Below are 6,436 nucleotides of genomic sequence, written 5' to 3' on the forward strand. Positions count from 1 at the left end.
GGATTTGCAAGGTACACTAAATCTAGGACCGTATTAGGGTCCTCAAATCGAAGATGTTCAAGCAAGACTTCAAATACATGCTTACCTTTTCCAGTAAGCGTTTCAGTGTAGGGAACAAGAATTTCAGCATAGAGAACAAGAGTTTCAATACAAGGAGCAAGAGTTCTGCCAGAGGGAGTATGAGAGTCAACGTGCCTTAACTCTCGCCACACAAGAGCTAGATAATTTGAGAGCATCATTAGTACAGGTGGACTTGAGCCTAGATGATCAACTGCTAGTTTCAAGAAATTGCCGATACCGGATAGAGCCTTGTTAGCTGAGCCTTACTTATTGATCCATAAGTACATTATTTGAGAGAAAGCGGAGAAAGCAAGAGGAGGAGTAGGACCTTCCACTTTTTAGTTTGTCGTCTTCCTTAGCGTTAGATTAGTTTCTTTTTGCATTGGCATTTTCCCTTCCCTAAAGTGTACCCCCTATCACGCCCCGAGGGAGTACCTTAGGCGTGACCGACACTCAGAAACCATATCTGGCCTCCAAGAGAACCACTTGGTCTCATCACTCATTCATTCATTAGCAGAAGACTTAAGTAAAAATAAGAATACTTATGTGGGCTCGCCATCATTAACTTCAAATGAAAGAAATAATTCTTAGAAGAAGTAGTTTCAAAAGAGAACTACTGCAATTACATCATCAAACTCTGTCTATGAAGCCTCTAACACTATTAGACGGTGCCAATGACATGTCCATGGCTACCAAAAAGAAATATAATACTCAATAATAATAAAAGGATAAAGAGTTTCTCCTAATACAAGAAGGAATCACAAAATAGCTGAAAAATAATGATCTTCAATGATGCACCTGTTGAGGATCTCTAACACTTGTATCTGTATCATAAAATGATGTAGGTCGAATGACGTCACTACGTGGAATGTACGAGTATGTAAAATGACAGGAAAGTAATGACAAATTTCAAGAAACTCCTCTCAGGAAGACTCAATTCTGAACTCCACATCATCTCAACATTAATATGTAATGCAAATTTAAAAATAATAATAAGCAATGCTTACTCAGTTGGGAGTTTCTCTAACCGATAACCATCACTTATTAGATAGAAATGATACAACGAATCGACGTCATTGCCACATCCATCCAATATTTTGCTGGGGGTAAAGGACATCACCATTTTGGATCCATTCATCAAAGTCCTTTTTTTGGGACTTAAGAGGCATAGCCTCCATCCTACGCTGGCTACGTAGTTTTGAGGTTTGAGTCAATTAAACTCTTACCCAACTCGGTGCTCAATACTACTTCCAAAATATGTGCTCATATTAACCTCATCATCTAGTCTCATAGAACTTTAATTTAAAGTATCAAACTCATTTCATTACCTCTTCAGCAATCATTATACTTCAAAAACATCATTTATATCTCATCAAAACATCTTGCTCAAAACATCATTTAATCCAAAGAATTAAATTCATTTAAACTCAATTCTTTTGCTCTTTCAAAACTCAATAAAATATATATATAGTATTAATTCAAATCACTCTTTTTCTCAATGAATATTAAAAGCAACATCTTTACTCAAAACACATGTAAAAATATTTATGAACATCAAATCAATTAGGGTTCATGGAAAAGTAGCCATGAACAATAATTCCAATAATATGAGAGATTAAAATAATAATAATCTCAATACATAAATATATCTAACTCAATAGAAGAAGAATTAATTCATTTAGAATTCAAGATTTGAGTAAAACTCAACTATAACTCAATTACAATGAATTTAAATATTGGGCACATGAACAAACTCAATCCAATGCTATGAATAGCCTTACATACCTTGAATCCAAAGTTTTACTCCAAATTGGAACACTCTTGAACCCCTAGCCTTTTTCTCCCCATCAGAGCATTTTATGTACTATCCGGAGTATAAGAATCACCAAAATAGTATTTCTCTTCTACTAAAACTAAAATTATATTTGAGAATGAGTAAACAAGTGTATAGAGAGAAGATTTGCTTGAGAAAGCTTGATGAGTAAAATGAGGAAATAAGGTGGGTATTTATAGGTGTGGAGGAGGGACCTAACCATAAATAAAAATAGTTACAAAGGATGATCTTGAAAATTCAATGGAGGATTTTGATGTCATGGATGATGTCAAATGGTTCTAGATCTTTCTATGGTAGGTTAGATGAACTCTCTTTTAATGGATTACCCTTTTTACGAGCTGCATTTGAACAAGATAAATTCATTATTAGGGTTTGGTGTCTCATAAGAATTGTAGATCTAGAAGTGTAGTTTCAAGTCATTCAAGAATCAATCAATTTGGAACATTCTACCGTGAGATATGAATTTTTTTCTACAAATACTCTATTTCATCACAACGCTATGTCTTGCAAAACTCAATTTATTTAACCTAATTACCCTCCAAATCTTGAGATATATTCAAAAAATTGTAGGTAATATCGTTGGTGTTATTCAAAAATTTAAAGTCTTTCATACTCTCATTGAAGTCTTTCATACCTTAGACTAAAGCTTAAAGAAAATAAACATAATTTGTATAATGAAAATACTTTAGACATGAGAGAACATAATAATAATCAAAATACTTTAGGCAAGAGAGAACATAATATAATCAAAATACTTTAGGCATGAGAGAACATAATTATAATCAAAATACTTTAGGCATGAGAGAACATAATTATGATCAAAATACTTTAGGCATGAGAGAACATAATTATGATCAAAATACTTTAGGCATGAGAGAACATAATTATGATCAAAATACTTTAAAACTTTTTCATGCCTTCATATAAGGACCTTTGATAAATCAACAATTCAATGCATTTAAGAGACAATATAAGGTAATATAAAATAGGTGATTAAACTTCAAATATTAATAATCTATGCATTTGGAATCATGATATGAAAATCCATAAAGTTTCATGCTTGAATTAAATAGAAAACTTTGATAATTCATTTGGGCTTCATGGATGAAAGGATCCATGAATCAATACCCACATACAACATTTTAGAGGGTGTTACAATATCTCTCCCCTGGGATCATTCGTCCTCGAATGAAGATGAAACTAGGAGACATTAATAACGAACATCATGTAGTCACATTAGACTCCAATCTACTCCATCTCAAAACATCATTTACATCATCATCAAACATCTTGTTCCAAAATCCTCATTTAATTCTACTTTCAATTTCATCAAACTCATAAAGATGTATCATCTCACTTTGAAAGCAATATATTTATTTATACATGAAAAACCTTCAATCTCGTCATCAAAACAAATTATGACAAAAATGAAATCTCATCTTGAGTTCATGTAAATGAATACATGAATCCATATTCTCAATAAAACTCAACTCAAGAACATCATTAATACATATAAATTTATTTACAAAACTCAATGGAAATTATAGATAACTCAAGAACTCAACTCATGGAACCTCAAACTCAACTCAACTCAAATCAATGAAGATGTAGGGCATATGAAAGAACTCAATCCATATTTTAGGTTAGCCTTACATACCTGGAATGAAGAAAAAATCAAGGCTTGAAGGAATGGCTTGAAACCTAGCTCTTCTTCTTCTTCTCAAAAGCTCTAGGGGTGAATAAGAAGAAAACACCCCTAGGATTCTGATAAGGGGAGGATTTCAGACCTATAATGTAGTGGGGAAGGGTGCGGAAAAGACCAAAAATCCCCTCCCAAAAATTGAAAGAAAAATGCAGAAACTGGCCAAGTCCGCTTCTGGTCCGCGACGCGGACTTATCGCGCACCTCTCTGGTCAACTGAGCATAATATTTTACTTTGAACTCCAAAAAATATAATTTTAGTGGCGTTGGAAAGAAGACTCAAGAGAGAGAGTAGATGACGAAGGAACAGACAACCAAATTGAATATGAAATAGGAGATCATGAAAGCGATGAAGGAGTTTCATTACACGCCAAATGTTGCAGGATTAAATTATGTAGATTTGTGTATCCACCTAAATTTGGACCTTCTAGAGGGGTTTAAAGTGTCAAATTTTGACACTTTCGGAGGAAACAAAAATACTTTGGGTCATCTGAGAGTATATTGTGATCAACTAGTAGGAGTTGGGAAGAATGAATCTTTGCTAATGCGGCTCTTTAGCCGAAGTTTAAGTGGGGAGGCCTTGGAATGGTTCACCTCCCAAGAAATGAAACAATGGTCTAATTGGAATGCGTTGGCCAAAGATTTATTGAGAGGTTTGCTTACAATGTGGAGATTGTTTTCGACCACTATTCTTTGGAGAAAATCAAGTAGAACTCTACTGAAAGCTATTGCGAGTATGCATACAGATGGAGGAAAGAGGCTACCAGAGTTCAACCTCCCATGATAGAGAAAGAGATTGTTGAAGTATTTGTACGCATGCAGGAGACCGAATATTATGAAAGATTAATGTTGCTCGTTGGAGCAAAAATTTCTGAGATAGTCAAGGTAGGTGAGACTATCGAGGATGGGCTCAAGATTGGAAAGGTAGCCCGTGTAGCCATCTCAACTGGGTCTTCGGGACTATTAAAGAAGAAAAGAGAGGATGTATCTGCCATCTCCTACACACCTGAAGGGAAGAGATTTGCCAACAGCAACCCCGGGAAATCTGCACCTTTCAAGGCCTATCCAAGAGATCCACAAAGTTAATATCAAGTTTACTAACCCAACTGAATTACCGAATCCCACCTTCCAATTACCAAACTCCACCCTCAAATTACCAAGCCCCACCTCAAAGTTATCAAACTCCACCTCCTAATTACCCAGCTCCATAATACCAAAGTATTCGGCCAAACTACCAAACTCCACCCCCAAATTACCAAGCCCCGCCTCAAAGTTATCAAACTCCACCTTATAATTTCCTAGCTCCACAATACCAAAGTACTCTACAAAACTACATAACTTCACAACTAAATTATCAAATCCAATCGTATACAAGATTCCAAACTCCCGTACTTTCCAACCAAAATTGTCTAAGTTATCATCATGTACCCCCACCCCCACAAAATAACTACGACCTTTCTCAACTCAATTTTGAAAAGAATACCATCAGGACTTTTACTCCTCTAGTGAAAAGTCAAACTAAGGTGTTCGAAAGATTGAGAGATGCAGGCATTATTCATCCCATTTCACCTAAATCGGCTGATACAAGCCCTAGATTCTTCAGAGCTGATAGAACATGTGCGTATCATTCCAATAGTGTCGGGCATGATACTAAAATTTATATTAATTTGAAGTATAATATTTAGGATTTGATTGATCGTGAGGTTGTCACTCTCCAAACCATCGCTCCTAATATCAATAGTAATCCTTTGATGAATTATAGCGGGGTTAATATCAATATGATTGAGATGGAAGAAGATTGGTGTATAACAAAGGCCATAGTCCCAGCCTATCCTAACAATCTTGAAAAGGTTGTGGCTTCAATGAGCATAAATAAGAAATCAAAATTTGTGATTTTGAAACCTCAAAAGGTTATTGCTTTGGTGTCGAGAGATATTCCTAACCAGAAGAAGTTTGTGATCAAGACTGCAGCAACTCAGAGAATGACACGGTCTGGTAGGTGTTACATCCCAGAAGAATTAACTCAAGGAAGGAATAAGAAAGATCAACAAAAGAGACCGATCAGTGAAGCTGAGGCTGAAGAGTTTCGGCGGAAGATGCAGCCAAAAGAGTATTCTATAGTAAAACAGCTGGAGAAAGTACTTGCCCAAATCTCTGTGTGGTCATTGTTGATGAGCTTGCAAAAGTGCAGACATGCCTTGATGAAAGCTTTGGATGATACTTACGTACCCGTGGGTACAAATAGAGATAATCTGGCGGCTATGGTGAGTCGAGTCATTCAAGGACACCGCATCAGTTTCAGCGATGAAGAGTTTCCTTTTGAAGGTGTGAAGCATAACAAATCTCTTTATATCACTATTAAGTGTTGGGATACGATCATGAATTGTGTATTACTCAATGATGGATTAGGTCTTAACATTTGTCCTTTAACGACTCTCAAGCAGTTGAACTTTGATTTGAGAAAGGTTCAAAAGAACCAAGTTAATGTTAGAGCTTTTGATGGGAGTGAAAGAGATACATTAGGAGCTGTGAACTTGGGTATTTAGGTAGGTCCTTGTAATGACCTTGAGGGTGATTTTCGAAAATTTGTACAAAACACGCGTGAACAATAACATTTGGGGCAGAAAATGCCCCTTTCTTCCCATTTCAATATTTTTCATCATTTGTTTGAGTTCTTGAACTCCTTGAGGTGATTTGAGAAGAGATTTTCGAGGCAAAGTGTTGGGTAAGTGATTTTTGACCTAAAACCTTCCTTTTTCATTAAGTTTTTGATGATTTTAACTCTTAAATTTTAGTTTCAAACCCCAAAAAACTTTGTTTCTTCCCTAATCCGAATTTAAG

This window comes from Solanum dulcamara, chromosome 9, assembly GCF_947179165.1.
Source record: "Solanum dulcamara chromosome 9, daSolDulc1.2, whole genome shotgun sequence".
In the NCBI taxonomy this organism is placed as follows: Eukaryota; Viridiplantae; Streptophyta; class Magnoliopsida; order Solanales; family Solanaceae; genus Solanum; species Solanum dulcamara.